The 19,949-nt window shown below is 45.7% G+C and overlaps 1 protein-coding gene across 5 annotated transcripts in view; it reads left to right on the top strand.

Annotated features, from left to right (window-relative positions):
* The first annotated feature begins 881 nt into the window (after positions 1 to 881).
* PIK3CB (phosphatidylinositol-4,5-bisphosphate 3-kinase catalytic subunit beta) overlaps positions 882 to 19,949 on the top strand; it is an 89,985-nt gene continuing 70,917 nt past the window's right edge. For 2 of the 5 annotated variants that reach the window (XM_090147195.1, XM_031596423.2), the window contains exon 1: positions 5,879 to 5,972. The gene's annotated coding sequence lies outside the window, so the exon portion shown is untranslated. Of the gene's footprint in view, positions 1,024 to 2,875; positions 2,985 to 5,878; positions 5,973 to 6,998; positions 7,656 to 19,949 lie in introns of those variants that run through there. The other 3 variants (XM_090147193.1, XM_090147199.1, XM_090147194.1) reach the window with 3 other exon arrangements.

The raw sequence follows: 19,949 nt of genomic DNA, 5'->3' as shown, positions 1-19,949 counted from the left end.
AATATGTAGCTTCAAACCAGCTGGACTCCAGATTTAGTTACCCTCATATAAGATTATCCCAACAGGCCAATTCAGACTCCACTGAAGTTTGCTTCGGTAACGACTGGGGATTTTTTTCTCTGTCTATGGGTTTTGTCCAGAGAAAGAAGGGAGCAGCTGTCGGTGGGCTCCCAGTGTTGCCCCAGGTAGAACGTTCGGCCAGCACATGTGAAAGTGAGATAGCATTACTCCTTAAAAGAAGTGGCAAAATCTGGCCTGTAGATATCACCACTATTTTTCCACTTATGCAGAGCACTGGTCATAAGCCAGCAGGAAAAGCTGCCAACCAAAACGTTTTCTTAAAAGGGAACACTGTTAGAAGCCTGGCAATAAATGTTTTTCTTCCCCTGAAATATGTGCCGAACACAAATAAAGAAGACTCAGAAGAAGAATCTAGTGAGGTTTAACATCTTGTAATCACATGGGTGGATTTGGTAAAGTTTTTAACACTGTTCTATAACAAATTAGCAATTTAATACTGTTCAGTTAAGCAATAATTAAACACTGAAACAACAGATAATGCAGTTGGATAAATACATTAAGAAAACGGTGGGATAACAGGAAAATGCAAACACAGTGAATTCTTTGTTGGTTTAAAATTACTTTGCTGTTCTCCCGCTTTCTTTGTTTCTTTAGGATAGTGGTTTTTTGCTTGCAAACCAAAACATCAGGTGACTGCCAGCCATGAGTGCACAGAGCTGTCTCCCAGGATGTAACTGCAGCCTCTAAGCCCGGCGTTACGACAGCAGTCAGAATCCACGTGGCCGATTGTTCTGCAGACATAATAGTGCTGTATTTATGTATCTCTAAACTTGTTTTTCAGGATCAGTGGCTGCCTGCGTATCATGAAGCTTGCTGCTTAACAACAGAAATAAAGCACTTGTCAGACAGAAGCGATGCATCAGTGCAGAGTGGAATTCTCAGGACTAAAGTTTATGTGAGGCAACAACAAAATCCACTGTGCCATTCTCTTAGGCAACAAAGGTAATTTGTTATGCAACATAATGAGGACTTGTGTGTGACAGACGGCAGCAGCTCTCGGTTACAGGGCATTGGCATCAACAAGCACATGCAGTGCACGGGTATAAGAGAATGACTATACATGGCAGAGAAATCAAAAGCTTTGATTGTTATTAGTTTGCTTTTTCCAACTTTAAAAAAAAAGACAGAATAAACAAATAACTGGGGCTCATCCTGAAGTCTTCTGTGGTCTGGGTAACGTCTTCGTTGCTTCCAGGGTTGGTCTGTGTGTTACACTTGACTATCTCCTTATGGGCCACAAGGTCAGGGCTCACAAGTGCCTGTGCTGTATGTGGCTCTGACCCACTTCGCGTTCCTCTGCCCACAGAATGATGAGAGAAAACAGTACAGGGGGAGAAATGTATTAGTGTTTACCAATGCCCAGAAGTCCATGATGTCTAGTCCCACATGCTCCACTGCTTCTGCTGGCGTCTGTACTCTTAAAAGTCAGTTATCCTTCCTGTAAGGAGGCCAAGGTCATCCACCTGTTTTGCAGATAACCTGCTAGCAAGCAGGCTGCATGCAGAGCAGAGAATAAAACTATAGCTTTTAAAGCAGGGAGGTTCATCATTTGCTCAAAATAAATCTGCATGCTGGTGTGGTTGGGTATCTTGTTTGTGATGACTTAGGCTGCTTGCTGCCTCCAAAGCTGGGGTTAGACCCAGAGATCCTGTTTGCTGACATTCCAGTGCTGTCTCAGCAAAAGCTTGTGTAACTCATTGCCAGGTATGTGTTCACATGGCCCACACTGAATGTTTCCCTTGTTGTTTGGCTTGAAGTGAGCATCTGCAAGAAACCTCTACCTGACGTGATGAGGGAGAGTTTGACTCACGCTTTGCTGATTAATTTATGGAGGAGAAATGAGAAATGAAGACTGTCTCATGTTGCATGTGAAGTGAGGAACTGAGCTGAAGCTGTTGGTAGCTCTCATCTTGGCCGTCTGTGAGACTGGTTCTGTCTTCCCAGTGTACCTATCACACTGGATTTTATATGTACAGTATTCTGGAATAGTCATAATGCAAATGGTTTTATTCCATTACTGTGTTCATCTGGAGGTAACATTTGTTTTTTCAGCCAAGCCATAGTCAAAACTGGTTGGCCAGACCACATCAGGGGAAGTTGCTGCTGTAGAAAAGTTGAAGACTTTCATTTCCTTTTGCCTTAAGCATCACTGTCTGTGGCAGGATGTTGGAGTTCTCCTGACTGTGCCATTGACTCAGCAAGGGCCCGATCTGTTTACCTGTGCTGAGTCTAATGACTGCTTAGCACAGTTATGACAACAGAACAGTTAAAAGCAAACCACAGAGTTAGCTGAGACCTTGGGTAAGCCACCTCACTTCTCAGTGACTTGAGTTACTTGGGAGCACTGTCACAATGAGCTTACTTTCCAGTGCTTGGGGATTTAACCGAACAGGCTGGGACTGCTGAAGAACCCTCTTTAAAACAAAAACAGAAACAAACAAACAAAAAAAAACTTAAGCAAGGTTAATTTAATTACCACCCTAAGTAATTAACTAAAGCCTAACCAAATGAATATTACATCATAAGAAGCAATCAAATTCCAGACTGTGAGGACAAGTAGCAAACCAACCAACCCCGCCTTTTATGAGGAAGATGCTATCTGAAATTTGCATAGATATTGTGCACGTAATTAAAGCTATCCTTAATGTGCAGTGCTGCTATTACAGCCCTTGCTATTCTGTAGCAGTTGGTAGACCTTATAATGAACAAGTAGAAAAATATTTCGGAAATTACAGTGACTTTACAGATGGTGACTGTTAAAGTGAACCCCACAGCTGTCCTCCGTCTTTTGTAGGAGGAAGAAAACACCTTGTTAGCATCTGTCAGGATGAGTGCCATTTTACATCAAGAAACTGCTGACGATGAAGCAGCCTGGCCAGGTGCCGCGCAGGGGAAGCTCACAGGTGAGTAAGCCGGCTGGCTCTTTGCTAGTGCCACTGCAGTGATTTCAAGTTCACGGTGCTGCTTGGCTGAGCTGTGGGGTCGAGAAGAGGTGAGGCTGCACTCACCGGCCCCATGCGAGCTGCCCTCCCAGAGGTGCTGCTCTTGGCTGTGCAGCACGGCACAATTGTGCAGCAGTCGGCAATCCTGGGTCGGACGTGCCGGAGGGCTGCCTTTCTGCTTGAATGCAGCTACTTGCAAATGTTCTGCTTGGTTCCTCTGCAGCCTTGCTGTCAGGACTACTTCAAGGTCAACATTGTTAATGGATGGGGCTGTGAGTGCAAGGTTTCCTCTCAGCCTGCAAGGTCCGTAGTACAGGGATGGTTATTTATTACTTGCTTGTGCAGTACCTAGTGCTATGAAATGTTACTTACCTCAGCACTTACAACCTGCACAGGAGACAAGGAGTTCACGTGCCTCTCGTGCATCTGTCAGCCCTGCTGCCTGACTCCCAAGGTCCCTGAGTGGGCAACTGGGCTACCTTAGCCTTGGGGCTCTCACCCCAGATTCTGCGAAGGATCAGGAATGACTGATAGTGGAGGTTGAGGCCAGCTTCTAGGGCTTCCTTCAGCCAGCCCTTCCCTTGCATACGGGCAGCAGGTGAACTCCCACCCTCCAGCAGTGCCAGCACCAGAAGTGCTTCTGTTAAACTTGCCCATGCCCAAGGGCTCTCTGTTAGCACCTCTTTCTCTTTGATTTGTTATTCCTCTCCATCCCGTGTCTGTATGGGTGCCTCCCCACTTTCTCAGCTGCCCATGCCCTGTTCTGTGCAGTTGTATATTCCCTTTCCAGTACTGCTCAAGGCAGAAATAGCCAGATGAAGAAACACCTCTTTAATGTTCATGTGAGTAAAGCATTGCATGTAGAACTGCACAGAACTTGTACCATTTCCAACAGCATCTTGCTAGGATATGAATGTGCTCAAAACCCAATTTAAGAACAGTTTTCACATGTGAGGACTGAGATTTGGTATGGCTACAGGAGGACTTGTGGAGTCTTGTGCTTTAGGTCTTGGCTTTGCCATCTTTGAGGCACTGAGGGCCTCGTCTGTGTCAGGATGGTGGAACTGACATGTTTGCAGGAGGCTTTGATCTTTGTGTGCATGGAAATAAATCAGGACGTGTCCATAGCACTTGATTTTAATGGATAAAACTCATAAATTTGTAGATCCTCCCTTAACCTGCTTGCAACATCTACAGAAATCGACTGAAAATACCTATTGACAGTACCTCCTCCAGGGCTGGCTTCAGGAGCTCAGCGCTGCCTTTTCCTTCAGCCAATAACAATATGGTAACAGTGTGTTTAATGGCGTTACACAATTACAATTGGGCAAGCGTGGACAAGCTCGAAATGCGGAACAGCACCGAGGCAGTGTCTTGTGGGCTTCGCAGGAACATCACGACATTCTCACTTCTTAACAGAAAGCTCAGATGTAAATGGCTCCCAGCTCCTTTGCTTGCTCAGATAATGAAGCAAGACCTCCTATTTCAGTAAGCCAGGAAAATTGCTCTCCTCGAGGTGTCTGATGAGAGTAAAAAAAAGAGCAAAGAGAATAAAGGCAGCACTAATAGTGATGGGAACACAAAGGATGCGTGGAGGGAGAGGCTTAGAGCTGTCAGGATCTGAAGAATGCTAAATGCACTGATAAGCGATGGTGAAGCAAGAGGAAACTGCGGTGGGCAGGGCAGGAGCTGCCTCAGCCCGGGACACCCGGCTGGGCCAGGGGACATTCCAGGATTTCTTTACAGCAACGGTAAAAAAGCTGAGTGAGTTGGGCCATCGGTACCTTCAGTGCTGGCCGTTCTCTGGCTGTGATGTGGCACACGAGCTCCCTTGGTGCACGTTAATCATTTTGCTTCATACCGGTGTCAGAAGGAAGCAGCTTAACCTAGAGATACCAAAAGGCAGTCAGGATGAGCTGCCTCTCTCAAAGTCCGTGGATTTAGCTGTGGATATAAATTCCAAGGGACTGCACTTCTCTGGGACTGACTGGTCCAGGGTACATAATAAAGTCTGGAACAGAGCTGTTCCTCCTCAGCTGCTGCTGTGTTTCACTGCAGCTGCTCTGGAGTTACATAGCTGTTGGGTGGGTGTCTCTGTTGAGGTTACTGAACCACCGCTTCCACACCCAGAAGCGATCCTTGTCTCTTCAGTGCTGAAAGAAACCGGCACGATATGGCCTTTTTCCCTTAAGAACGAGGATGTTAAGGAAAGGAAAAGCTGTGAAAAGCTCTGTTTCAGCCTGGGTTAATTCACCCATCGCATCTGTCCTGAAACGGAGCTCCGAACAGCAGCAAGGCAGAGGCGATGGGGGAGCAGCAAAGGGCAGGGCGCGTCTGCTCGCGGTGTGGGTTGATGCCCGATGGCACCAACGAAGCCGAGGCTTTGTTGCTCATGCAGCTCCTGTGAGACCAGCGCAGCTGCGGGACGGGCTGCTGTGCATTGCGAGCTGTTACCCTTACCGAGCTTTAAAGGAATGGCAGACTTTAAAAACACCGTTGGTACATTCTTAGCGTTTTTATTTCAGCTTTATATGTCCGAAAGTTGTCATTAAACCTTTCTGCAGGTTCTACAACGTACGCAAGGCTGTCAGCTCGCGTTCATCCACCGCCGGGACCCGAGAGCGGCGGCTGGGAGCGAGTGCGGGGGGTGGGAGGGTGAGCCCGAGGGCTGCCGAGGCGGCAACGTCTGCGGGACACCTCTGTGAAACTGTCTGGGACAGGGCGGGACGGAGGGATGCCCGCGCTGGGGACAAAGTCCTCGGGAGACGCCGGGCGCTCCTCCGCTGCGGGTGGGGCTTCGCTGGGGAGGGGAAAAGGGAGGAGGAAGGGGAGGAGGCGGCCGAGTCGGGCCGCCCCCGGGCGGGGCGTGCTGGGCGCCGGGCAGCCTGCGGCGGGGACGCGCTGTCGGTGCGGGACCGCGGGAGCCGGCGGCCCCGTCAGCGGAGCCGGGTAGGAGAGCCGCGATCGTTTCTTTTCCGTTTCGCTCGGTCCGTCCCCGCGTTGGCTGAGAGCCGGCCCGGCCGTGCTTGGGGGGCAACGGGAGGAGGTGGGCGCGGGTCGGCGGCACTCACGGCCGCGGGGCTGGGGCTGCCCCCGGGAAAGTCGGGCTCCTGAGAGCGCTGTCTCTTCTCGGAGCTGCGGCGGCTACACGCGGGTGGCGTTTCCTACGAAACCCGGCGGTACCCACCGTGCGGCTGCCGGCCGTGCCTCGCCTCCGCCGCGGCTGCTGCGCGGGGCTTCTCCCTCCCCTCCCACTTCCCCGGGGCTGCCCGGGGCCTCCCGCTTCCCCCCCAAGCACTGCCTTCCTACCCCAGGGCGCCGGCTGGGCGGCCTCACGGGTTCCGACCCCGGGGAGCTGCGCCTCGGGGGGCGCTCGGAGTCAGAAGCGCCGAGGGGATGCGGCCGCGAAGGCTGGTCTGTGCCCGTGGCGCGGCGGGGCAGGGTGCCGGCAGGGCCGGCAGCGGGCGAGGCTCGCATCTCCGCGTTGTTGGTGGGAGTTCACCAGTCAAACAACATTGCAACTTGTTTTTCTCTTCGCTGCTTTCCATGTGTTCTGTCCTGAGCTGTAACCTCTGTCTCTCTCTCTTTTTTTTTTTTTTTTAAATAATACAAAGCACGAGTGTTATCTTCTATAGCAAGGTGTTTTCTCCTGCTGTAATTAATCACCGCGTTGTTCCCCTCCCATTGAGCACTGAGCACCGAGGCGATCGGTGGCCCGTGGTATGAGCTGCCCTGAGTGTCGGAGGGGCAGACTGTTGGCTGGGTCCTTGCTGGACCAGAAGTATTTTCAGTTTCAGACCATTGTGTTTTACTGGCACGCGTGCTGTGCTGGAGGTTATGGGAGGCAGCGACCTGCTGAAGGCACGAGTGGGCCGGGAGGGGCCTGGTAAGAGCGGAGCCGTGTCTGTGTGCGCATACGTGGCCTTGTTTACTTCTTGCAGACACTGACCTGCAAGAGTGCTCAGAAAGCTGCTGAGGTGCTCTGGGCTATAATTGCCCTCGGGTCAGAATCTACACCGAATGTTTGTATGCGATGTTCCTGTAAACGTTTTCATACGTGTAATGCAAAGAGCAGCAAGCTGGCATTTTATGTCAAGGCCATGTGGAAGCTTGTGAGCTCAGTGTTTTTTGGCAGTAGGTGGCTGGGTACCACAGCTGAGATGCCAGAGAGGGGAAGAAATGGAGAAGGAACAGCTACATGTGTGCAGTTCCCAAGCATGGAAGGAGTCTGGCATCCTGCAGGGTCTGGCTCCTGTTGTTTGGTGTCCTGGTGTTGGGGTTTCCTCCTTGGCATTGGCGATCACAAGGGATCCCAGAAATAGTGAGAAATAGACCTGATCACCACACCACTTTGCAGAAAACTTTAAAATAAAGCATGTAATTTCTGTCAATGCCTATAGTTTATATATACATATTGAGCCATTGTGGTTGGCAGCATTGTCTCAGTGGCAGACTGGCCTCCCTGGGCTGTGTCTCCCAGCTGTGTCACAACCTCCCTGCTGACCTCACACTGCACAGGGGAGTGCAAGGATGCCAAGCCCCAGCTGCAGTGAAGCATGTGCTCTGTTAATGCCACCATTTTGAGGAGAAAAACATCTTGACTTTCTTTTGAGCAGCGTCAAGCAGCAGCTAGTAAGTTCCAAAGTTAATGGAGGCATGAGATACAAGTGCCATTGATCTTCTTACTCATTCCTTGCCTCAACAGCGTCTGTGACTGCCATGTCACCCTCATGCAGTTCTTCCTTCCCCATGCAGAGGGGCCTGCACAAATCCTGGCACTTTGCTCCAGAAGCCCACGTGCTGTGTGTGGCAATACAGCTGCCGTCATGCTCGGCTCACTCCCATGCTTTTAGTACATCAGGTGCCCAGTTTCAAGGCAAACAGAGCAGTGAGTGCCCAGGTTTCTTTTCCATGCTGTTGAGGAAGATATGTGTTTTTAGGACCTGGGAGTTGTTTGCACACTGTGTGCTGGATTCAGTGCCATTTTCAGAGAGAAACTTCCTGATCTGGTTCTGAACTCTATGACCTTGTCTGGCAGGCTTCAAATAGAAGACCTCATTTTCTGCTTTGGGCAGTATTTCTTTAATTTGGTAGTGAGTTTTAGCAAAACGTCTCAGGCCTGTCCTATGGTGGTCCCATTTCAGACAGTCAAGCAGGGTGGCTGGGAGCCTTCCTCTGCAACACCTGGGTGTGAGCAGTGCTGGAAACAGGATGCTTGGCAAAAATGGATCTTGGCACTGAACCATTGTGGTTTTTCTAATGAAATCTGTTTGCCACCTGCATCTCTCTAGGGTGTGACTCTATTTTAGAGACGTTGTAAATGCATAAACAACCTTCTGACCTTCCTCACTTCCATCTTTTGCTTTATTGCAATTTCCTTCTCTTCCTCTTCATCCTCTCTCACAATCCTGCATCCTTGCAGACATTCCTTATTGCTGGCTTGAGACGTTACCAATTGACCATTGTTTCGCGGCTAATTCAGACAGGAGGAGGAAAGAGCTTGCCCAGGAGACAGATGGCCTTCAGGATCTAATGAATAACCCCTAAATATCACGTCAGCTAAGCTCTTATTTCTTTATTTTTAATTTCTGAAGGCATCGCACAACCCTGGTTCCCACCTTGTAAATCCTGAGCATTTGTGAAGGCTCAGCAAAGCTCAGTGCTGGAACCTCTGTGTGCATACACTGCATTCACTTCTCGTTTTATGAACAGAATGGACTTTAATTAAGAAATGTTGAGACTGAAATTCCCCAGAGACGCTGTCATCCAGGAGTTCCATTACCCCTGACAGGTTAGTGCTGTGAGAGAGGTTAATTATTATTTTTTCATGGAAGTTTCTCAGATATAAGGAAGTTGTATTTAAATCCTGAGTATTTGGGATTGAATTTTTAATTTATTCTAATCACTGAAAACAACATTGGCACTGAAACTTCAGTGGGAGGGTTGTTTGTGAACTATTAATTATTTTCAGTCTACTTGGCGTAATATGAAAGACTATTAACATAACCAGTCTTGCAGGTGATGGTAAATTCAACAAGCACTACTTCTGCTTGTAGAAGATGGCTTTGGTTATTACTAATCTTTCACACAGAAGCCGTAGCTGACAAAAATTCTTTACAGAACCGACCCAAACCTTCTACTTTGTCAGGAGTTCAGAATGACTTTTTATCTAAAATAAAATGCCTGCTTCCTTCTTAACACAGCAACAAAAAGCAGGGCTTTCATTTCATCTCACGGAAAACAACGTTATGACACCACAGAATTACTGTACAACAAGTTCTGTCTCACCAGTCTGTCTTAAGAGTTAGAACGTGTCTGTGAAATCACAGGGTAATTTTGGTCCTCTGCTTCAGTTACATGCCTTCCCTCAGTGATATGGCCAGGAGGAAGGTTGTTTGCCATTGTTCCTATGTATTTACCCTCGGTGTTGAGGTAGCAGCCTGAATCACAGAGGCTAGTCTGAGAACGTAATTAATTCTGGCAACAAGGATATGTATTTTTCAGACCAACCTGCACTTCTGATCTACTTGCAGCTTCCTTTGTGGGGTTACTCACAGCTCTGACATAATATTGTCAACATATATGTGAGTGTTAAATTGCTTTTGTGGCTTTGAAGGGCTCTGTTCTCGTTGTTGCAACTATATATTACTTTTGTGCCTGTTGAAATGCAAAGCTGTGTAGTCTTCTACCTTTTACTGTCTCAATTATGCATCTCCAGGTCGTTTCCAAGCAGGTGTTTGCTGTGTAACAATATTGACTACTGAAGTGGCCTGTGAGCTTAGCAGCTTGTGAAAATAAGCAATAAAACACAAATTCATTAGAAAGCAGCATAATAATGCAAATACAAACCTACTGAGTGAAAGGTTTGTGTGAGATAAGTTTGCCTTCTAATAGTCCAAACAGGGAGTTACTCTGGTACCTATAGGAAAGGAAGAAGAAGAAAAGTCTCTTGTCCCCAAGGCTCCCAGCTTTGTGGGTTTGATGTTCTACAGCTGCTTAAGAACTCTCATCATCTCTTCCACTTTGCTCTCCTCTAGCACCCTTACAGGTAGCCAGTGTTGTTTCATTAACAATAACTACCTTTTCCCTCAATGGCTGGGTGTGGTGGCTGTGTAGCTGTAGCTAAAGGAAATCAGTCCTTGGTTGAGTTACTGGTGTGTGGGCAAGAGATGTGAGAGCATCGCTTCATACAGTTAGAAATACTCAGCTTGTTTAATAGTGGGTGTGCTACTCTTCTCATGAAAACATACCTTTCAGTGTTGCACTGAACAGCTCTTATCACCTTACTGAACTTTCCCTGGTCTAAGCAAAGCCATGCTGCTATCAGTTGGCTTCATTTTTTTTTCTTTGCAGACTTTTTTTTTTTTTTTTTTAGTTCCCCTGAAATCAACCTTCTACCCTTCTCTCAATGAGATGGCTTTGTGGAGCTTGAAATAAACTGTCGTGACAAATACAGTTTCTCCTGAGCTGAACTTGCAGCTCAGAGCAGAGCACAGGGCATACCCGATGAGCAGCAATGCAGTACGTCAGCTCCACGTGTCCCTCAGTCTTTTTGCTTCCATTTAGAAACACAGAAATGGGAAGCAATGAAAATGGCTGCATATGTCTCTTTCCACGTGTGCCTGCAATTAAAATGCTGCAGATGAGTGAGTAGTAAAAAGGAATGTCAGTTTCTTCCAATCCAAGTCACATTTTGATGGCAAAGAAATTAGTAGAGTAGTGAGCTTTCTAATGAATGCCCTAAGTGATTTCTGTAGTTCTTCCAAGTTCTTCATTTGTCTGGTTTTGTTACTTTTTGCACATTTTTCAGTTGCACGTGTTACCTACATGCTGCTTGCACTTTGTCTTTGGTGAGGGAGACAAGAGCACGGAAATCCCATTTTTCATGCTCCCCAGCTGCACAGGCAGTATTATAGTTCCACCTGTGCTGGCAGGGTTTTCCTGTTTCAGAAGATTAATTTTGTTGAGTAACTCGAAGTTCCTCTAAAAGAAACAATTTTCCTTTCCTGTATGGTAAGAGAGATTGCAATCTTCTGAGGCTATAAACTTATTTATGGCTAACAGTAAAGCATTCAAAGGTACCTAACTGTCTGCTTGAGATTCAGTTCCTCTGCATGGATGTTAATCCAAGCGGTTGCTGTGACTTCTGTTACCTCTTTTAGAGGCTGTTGTCCTTGTAACCAGTGCTCCATCCAGTGATACGTTTGTTTCTCGTTATTTCTTTCCAAGTCACAAAACTTGCTTTCTGCTTTGTTGAACAGCTGCTCTGGGTGACTTCAAAACTTACATTCTGCAAGTGAGCAAATGTGGTTTCTAACACAGCTGCCCAGTGTTGATGGCCCTGAGCAGTCATGAAGCTTTTACTCATTTTCTCCCTCAGCCCCATTCAGTCCATTGAACAGCACTTTTCCCTCACACATTTAGCTTACTCTGGTCTAGTTCCAAACACCAAAGGAAATGGCCTTCTTCCTTCTGAATTTTGCTTCTGGCAAATCTTTTCATTTATGTCCTGCTTAAACTGACAATTATTACCTTGCTGTGGAGGACATTTGAACGTGGCTTGCTTAGGGAGCTATTGCCTGCACTCATGCTCTTTTTCTGGGGCTCCTTTTGGGTTACTTGCCTCTTCTGCATGGTTCTGCCAGGTTGAATGTTGGTGTTTGGGCCCACCTGTGTCCAAAAGCTGGACCAGAGAGCCTGACTGTGGCTGCACCGGGGCGGTGGGGCCTACAGTGAGAGTTGAAGCTTTTGGCACCAAAACAGGCAGACACCTGCAACTGAAGCAGGGGTGGGGGGTTGTGTACGATAAACCTGTTCTCTGAAGCACATCACTGTGATCCGTGAACTAGAAAGGAGACTTCCCATGTGGTGAGAGCCCAGGCTCTGCAGCCAGGCTTGGTCTCTTAGGCTGTGGCCTACCCTGCTGCAGTAACACATAACATACTTGGGGTAATCATATTTTCATCACCTCTAAGATACAAGCAAGAATAGGTGCCACGAGTGAATGTGCTGCTACTTCCTCTGTTCTGGGGCAGCTTGTTACTTATGGGGGTGCAAGAAAGGGAACGCCTCTTCCAGCCTTCCTAGCTGGAAATAGCCAGGGTCCCCAGATACCAGAACCTGGCACATTGCATCTCTGAATCCAGTGTGTGGTGGTAAGTGAATGTGGAGCCTAGAAGCCCTTGGGATGGGGAGAGTACAGAGAGGTAAGAAACAAAAAGGAAAAAAAGAAAAAGATACCATATATCACTTAAAAATGAATAGGATTAAAGGGACACAATGTGTCATCTAAAATGAATAGGAGAAGGGAGTTTGAGAGGCACACTGAGATTTTTAAACTTGTTTCTAGTTTAAGCACACGGTATAAAGATATGTGTTCATATATCTCTCATATGACTTGTTTTGATGGCTAGTAAGGTTTTCCATGAATTAAAGTCTTTGTTCCTTTCTCTGATCTGTCATACTTCATCTTCTAAAATAGCAAGGGTTTAGCAGTGACAATAAGAAGATATTTGAGATGGTCTCTGGATTGCACCCCAGTACCCAGAACCAACACATCAATCGGTGATTAATAAAAGCTGCAAGACATGAGCAACTTGCTCTGCTTGTGCCAAGGCCACGGGAGGTGTCAGGGCAGCAGGATGAGATGGTGTCTCTTTGCATTTATAGCAGATTACATCAAATCCAGACAGAGCACTGTTGCTTTGAATCTACCTTCTGATCACAAAAGAAAATCATTCCTAACAAAGATTTGGGTAATACTGCTAAAGCAATCTGATTTTTGTCAGCTTATTTCACTATGTCTAGGTGGAATTTTGGACACAAACCAGACTTTCGTGTGTTTTTTTCCACCATGTACTTTGTCTCCTGCAGTGTTAAGGGGTTAGACTAAAGGATGTCAGCTCAGCTAGAGAGTATTTTTGATCAGATGTAACAGAAGTTGTTTGATACCAGCTTTTAAAAGTAGCACTGACCAAAATTGGAAAAATAGCTTGACAATTGAGAGGTTCTGCAAAATACCTTAGAAAAGGTCACACTCAGCCAGCCGCTTTGGACCAATGCTATGGAAAGAAATAGAGTTAAGCTAGTTCTTTAATAGAAGTCCCCTTAATATCATTACAGTGTGCATCAGATAGGAAAAACTGAAAGGAAAAGAGCAAATTTGAAACTCTGGAAAAGCACAGTCAGCTAGATGGAAAGGATATAAGCAGATGGGATGAATTGCGCTGGGCGAAATGTACAGAACCTGGCATGTGCTGAGCACGTATTGGTTTGGAAAGATGGTTCAGCTCTGCAGGATCACTCATGTCTGTAAGGTTATGTGTGTGAGGGTGTGGAATTGATCAGTACAGACCCAGAGTGGGAAACAGATTGTTTTTCCTGTGCACTGTAAAGGCAGATTGATAATTAGGGTTCCCAGTGTCTCCGGATCTGTCAAAGAACATGAATTAAGCAACAGCAGTAATGCAGAACTGGCAATAAATGTGTTATGCAAGCGCTCATTCCTAATGCCTGACTTCAGTAGCCTTAATTCTAATGCATTTGTTTGCTATCAGTTGTTAAGTGTGAAGCACTTTGCTAACATCCAAATTACTTGTTTGCTACTGAGTGAACCAGTCATGAATCAACTGCAGCAGCGTTTGGTTCCATCAATACAATGTGCAGGTGATAGAGGACTTGCTTTTAGTGTAAGGAGTGAGAGAAAAACCCTTACGCTAGCTGAGCTTTCTGCTGGTGATATCACAGGTGCAGCCACATGCAGTGATACCTGCACAAGCTGCCTGGATTCATACGTGCGGAGGTTATGCTGAGAGCTGCCTCACTGGGGCTGTGATGTATCAGTTTGCCCAGAAGGACCTATTTCACAATATTTTGTTTCAGGCCAGGTGTGCGGAGTGGGGCGTCAGCTTGTCCTTTTAAATTGTGCTCCAGATATGTGCTTTTTGTATATTTTAGCAGGGTATGGGAAAGCTGTATCACACTATTGCAGAATTCTGCGTGCTCCCAGTGCTGGGAGGGGCAGGCCCCTGGAGCAGTTATCACTGGCTGTAGAGAGAAACACAAAGCATTGTTTGTTGAGTCTCCTCTGTTATTATTCTAAGTCAGTGTTTACGCAGTGGAACAGCCCCACTTCTTTATTAGATACTAATTAGAGTCTCTTCATTTTTTTTCATTTTCTTTTGAGGGAGGTTATCACCTGATCTGTAACAACTTGAAGTAATCAGTTTTTTAATAGAGTTCATATGGCCAACCTGCTGCAGAGCTGCATGCCAATTCCCTGAGCTGTCCTCGTGGGAGAAGCAGAGAAAACAACAAAAGAAAACCAAGCTCAGCTTTGCAAGAGAAGTGTGTGGTAAATGACAATTTAGCTGAACATCAGCAATTCCTAGATGTGTGTAAGATGATTAAGCCATGGAGTGTAATGGTGTGTTTTTTTAACAGGGAACTTAGCATCCACAACACAGCCTCATTTAAAAAAAAATGTGTATTTCTTCTTCAGTTCTCACATCCCAGTGAAAAATGGTAGTTTGAGATACAACTGAATTAGAGGAGATGGAAATACAAGTCTCCTTAATACTTTACAGAGTAAAGGAGTATTTTGCATTATAGTCAAGAATTATGGGTTAAGTATACGCTTTTGAAGTTAAATTATTAGAGGAAAGCACTACTGTTAAATAGTTCTAAGAGGCTTTGAGCATGTTTTTATGTTAAAGTTGCTATAGAATTGACTTTGTTACATCTGCATCTCAAACTTTTTTACTGCAATGTGGAGTAAATTTATTTTTCTATATGGTAGATGTTGTAGGTACTGGATCCATTCATTGTTAGTGGTGTGGGGAGCAAAGATGGAATTTCTAAGGTGTGTGTTAGCTGATGGCTGACACTTACTGCCATCATGAAACACCCCTCCAGTCCACACTGTTACTGATTTGCTTTAATTGGAAGTCATCCTTATGAGAAGAACCTGTAAATATAGTTAATGATGAGGAAAGGATGTGTTTGAAGCTTCAGCTTAAGTCATTCTGTGTTTATACAAATGTAGAGTGCCATCAGAAACTCTGCTGGATTCCTGCTCTCTTCCAAGGGCAGTGCATCACTGCTCCTGCAGGGTGATGGGATTGTTGCAGCTGGAACCCTCTGATGAAGCCCTCAGCTCGAGCCTGAGAGGCAGCATGCAGCAGTAAGGGGACAGATGGGATGGGTAGGCTGGTCTGTTGCATTTCTGTGTGTCAGATGGGCTGTCATTACACTCAGTCCTGGTCTCCTATAGTTTTCGTGCTGTGCCAGATGAGCAGCCTGCTGCCTGCTCCTGGTGGGATGGGTGCACCCACCCTGCCAAGCACTGCCGTGCAGCACGAGGTGGGGGTGGGTGTTAGGCTGGCATCTCCTTCCATGTGCTGACTGACACGAGGCTGCATTCCTAGTGGGTGGCTGCAGGGGAAAAGTGAGTGTGAATGCATTTCTTCTGCTGCCAGCATGGTTCCCCCTACATGTAGAGCTTACTTGTGGACTTTGGTGCCCTCAGTACCTTGACTGAAAAACGGATGCCTTTCAGTTAAATGTAATTTCTTGAAAAGTCTGGAAGCCACTGATCTTTCTTGAGTCTGCTTAGCCCGGGCAGTCACATTCTTTGAAGCCTAGAAGTCAGAAGTTCTATCATTCTTTCACCGAGGATGTTATTTCACAGTACAAAGAATTATGAGTGCAGCAAGTTGCTGATTCTTAGGGAAGTGGCAGTGGTGAGGCAGAGCTATTTCCAGAGGTGTTTGCAGCTGCTTTGGTCTTTCCAGTGGTTCTTCTTCTGTGGAGGAGCTAAAAGCAGGGAGGAAGTAATGTGCAAAAACCTTTCTTCAAAACATTTCTTAATGAGCGTGGCACATTCCTGTGATATCTGTGATAGCAATCATTAACTTATGTTTCCAGCGACTCATGTTGCAGGGAACAACTTTGTGAGCAGGACAGACTCCTCCTGGTTGAGTTTGGCTTTGTACCTGTGCTAATCAGCCTGTACATAAAGATAGCCCATAGCAGGTACTGAGATGTGCACAACAGTTTTCATGCGGTTGCGATCCGATTTTGCTCTGATGGCCACGAGTTCTGTTTCACTGTGCTTTTGTCTTCCTTGAGTCACTGCTATCAGTGCAGCAGTTGTGTGGAGATGGGAAGCCTGCTGAGATCGGCTGGCCTTGGGGTCTGGAGCTGTGACATTCAGTGTGCAGGCTCAATGCAGAGCGGAGATTGGGCAAAAAGGGCTGCTGCTGTAAACATGAGGAAAGGCCAGTACCTGGAGGAGGTTGTGTACTGGTATTTCTGCTTTCCATGTGTTACCCAAACAGGAGTATGCTTTGTGCAGTTTGTCTCTGGGATCAGTTTTGTTGCAACTCCATAATGAAGGCTGGGGAGCTCACTGTGCTTTAAGACAGTCTTCCAACAAGTTCAGTTGGAGCCACATATCAGTAAACATCAAACCAAATTATTAATATCCCATCTCTAGGTGTTCCTGTGACTTGCTACACCACAAGATTGCATGTGTGCTGCTGTTCAGGAAAGCCCATCAAAAACTCATTAAAAAGCAGTATGAGTTTGCTGTACTTTCAGGTAGGAAGATCAGCTGAGCTTTTCCCTTTTTAAGCAGCTCTGTGTGTAATGAAACATTTTGCAGGTCAGCAGAGACCCTTGGCTCCAGGTAATGTTCAGCACTGCTGGTGCTGTGACCTCCGCTGGGCCGTGAGGTTGACTGCCAGTGAAATGATTCATTAATGCAGAGGAGAACAAGCCAGCTCACCTGCAACTGCTCTCAGCCCTGTCCAGCTAAGAGACATTAAAATAAATAATTTATACCTAGAAAATGTTATAGGAAAGACATGATTTTTAACAGAGCTGTTGGGTATGAAGGTGAAGTTTTTGCTCAAGCACTTTTCAGAGTGGAATTTAGTGTTGTTTACTGGGAGCTCCTCAGACACTTGACCCTAGGGCAGTCTCTCCTACAGAAAACCCTTTGGGAAAGCACACATTCCAATGGAAAATCCCAGACACTTCCTTGGGCAGTTTTCTGTTGGGCCTAGTGGTTTTCAGTCTCCTTGAGGTGATTCAAAAGCTTGTCTTCATCCAAGAGATGTCTTAGCTTCTGTATGTTTTTTGTTTGGAAGCACATCCCCTTTGGGTTAGTTTGTGCAGAACCACACTTGCCACTGTTGTGAAGTGTCAAGGATAGTAAGGGAGGAGGAATTACTGGTGTATGCTGTGCAAACAGCATGCATGCCTGAAGCAGTACTAAATTCCAAGGGGATTTCCTCCACCAGTCTGAAAAGGGCTGCGGCTTCCCAACACTGTGCTCTCACTCTCTGGGAAAAACATGTGAGAATATGTAGGCTTGAAATTGGGAGCATGGGGGGAAGGATAATGAGCAGACAGTTTGTGATGAAAAGCCAGAGGTTCATGTACAACATCTTCAGCAGTATGGGAAGAACCCGGCATACTTGTGACTAGAACTTGTCCTTAAACCTATTACCAGAACTACAGTATAGTGGGACACCATGTTACTTCATTGCTTAGGCTGTGAGGCCACCAGAGAGATCCTTTTCTGAGGAAGGCTTCATTTGATAGGCTTTTAAAATCTATACTGGGAAATGGGAAGGAGGATGCTAATAGTCAGTGATTAGTAAGAAATGCTCCATTAATATTAAACTTTAGGTGCAGAAGAACAGAGGAAGTTGTTTTTTCCACTATCATAGATGGAAGCAATACCAGTTAAGCCAAGGCCTGCAGCAGGAACACTTACTGGAAATGTTTACATGTTACTTAATGCCTTGACATGCATTATTCAGCTTGTGCAATGTCAGTCGGGGTGGAGCAGGGAGGAATGGCTTTGCAGAAGAATGTTTGCTCCCCGTGGAATATTTTCCCGAGCATAACTACCTTTTTTTGGCAAAGAGATGCATTCCAGGAATAAAAATAAAAAGCTCTTCTAACACATTTTTATGAACTACTGGAATGTGCTCTCTTGCAAAGGTGACCTAACCTTATCCAGAAGGTTATAGCCCATCTCCAGGCAGTGATATCTCATTGGTATGGCCTCACTGTAGAGCTGAATTTCCAAAAAAAAAAAAAAAAAAAAAGCCCTCAGCAATCCCTTCCAAGCAGAAGAGCTATGCAATAAATGGTGGAGCTACTTAAATGGATGTGGTTTTCTTCTTGGAAATGAAACTCTACCTTCCCAATCAGAGGCTTATACAGCAAATGCCCTCCTGAGAAAGCCGCTTCAGCGTGTGCTTCCGTCTCCTGATGTGCCCAAAGGACTTCCTGAACTGCAGCCAAATGGGCTGTGCTGACAAAAAAGCAAGGATGGTTCTCTGCTCGTGTTAGCAATGTCACCGTGATACAGGAAAAGAGAAATAGATTGGAAAGCATGAACTTAGGCCAACACCTCTCTGCTTGCCTCTGTGTTTACTTGGCATCCAAACAGATGGAAGTTTAATGATTCACCTGCTGTCTGATTTGTTTCACTGACAAAGCTGTGATAAACAGAGAATTGGCATCATTTGCATAGTTATTTAATCTGACAGGGTGTGATTCATAGCAGCGAAGCTTTCAGACTTGTTGTGATAGATTGCCAGACAGAGTGGGTGAAAGAGGCGCGTACTTCGATTTGGTTCACCAGCACCTGGAAACATGGTTGAAAGAGATTTAACATAGGCATGGAGTCTGGGAACACTGAGGCAGGCTTAATTTGTAAGTTTAAGAAGTTACAATAATACACTTACGCTGCAATGATTTTTCTTTTTTATGGCATCTAGCCAGGTTTAGTAACATTGGCTGTCCAGGACCAGATGCTTATGTAGCCCAAAGATACTGTCTGAAATGTCATTCCAAGAAGTAACAGGAGCCTTCCTGATTCAGGCTGCCTGGACTGTCTGGCAACCAAAGTTTGCATGGAGTGTTTCTGCAAACTATGTAGTGGAACTGAGGAGTATTCCCAGCATCTCTTTGGCATTGTCTGTGCAGTGCACGTTAATCACGCTGTGCGGGCACTGCTCTGAAATGCATCGGATGCGGTTTTGACTGAGGGCAGGGCTCATGGCTTGTGATCACGAGAAGCTGTATTAACAGAACTGTGAGATGAAAGTGTTTGTTTGTTCCAGCAGTGTTGCATGTGCCTGGTTCTCACTGATTTCAGGATGCCTTCGTAACTCTTTGCACTGATCCGACTGTTGAAGAACAGTTTTATAACAAAAGAAACATTGATATGAATAGATGCTTGTGAATTAGTGTTAGAGAGCATCATGGACATTTGAGGCATCGTTAATAAGAAATCCGTGAAGACTGTTTGAATGCCTAGCTGGTAGTTATATGTATTTTGTGAGCACTTTTAATACCACTTACAAACTTTTATTTTTAAAATGATAGCATATTCACAAGTGGGAAGAAGCACACATCTGAGATCTTAAATAGAGGCTTAAAAGAAGTCTATATACTAGGAATAGATGTTTTTAGAGGAATGATGTTGCATGTAATACTTGTTGTACAGCTGTACTAGCTTTCTAGTAGTGCGTAATCATCAATGGGATGGAAGTGGTCCTGTTTTTCTGTGGGTTACCAAACTGCTAATGCAGTACCTGTGCTCTCTGGGAGCAGTAATATAACACGTTTGTGTTCATTTCTTTCTTTGATTTATGCATGGCATGTAACCCATAGAAGATAAAGGAAGATTTGTTTCTGAGCAAGTTTTTCATGATTTGTGAATGGCACATGACCAAATTCAGAAGTGATGTTCATTGTGTGCTGCAGGTCAGTAAATGGGTTTGACTCAAAGGGCAACCACGTTGATGTCATGTCAGGGCTAAAGATTGTTCTCTCTTATGACAGTTATACACAAAATGAAGTTTTGTTAACCCTGACTTACAGCATTGACGTAAATGACTGGAC

The sequence above is a fragment of the Phasianus colchicus genome, chromosome 10, assembly GCF_987193195.1.
Source record: "Phasianus colchicus chromosome 10, bPhaCol1.hap1.1, whole genome shotgun sequence".
Lineage (NCBI taxonomy): Eukaryota > Metazoa > Chordata > Aves > Galliformes > Phasianidae > Phasianus > Phasianus colchicus.
Note: the sequence above shows the minus strand (reverse complement) of the source record. Positions and strands in the feature narration are given on the sequence as shown.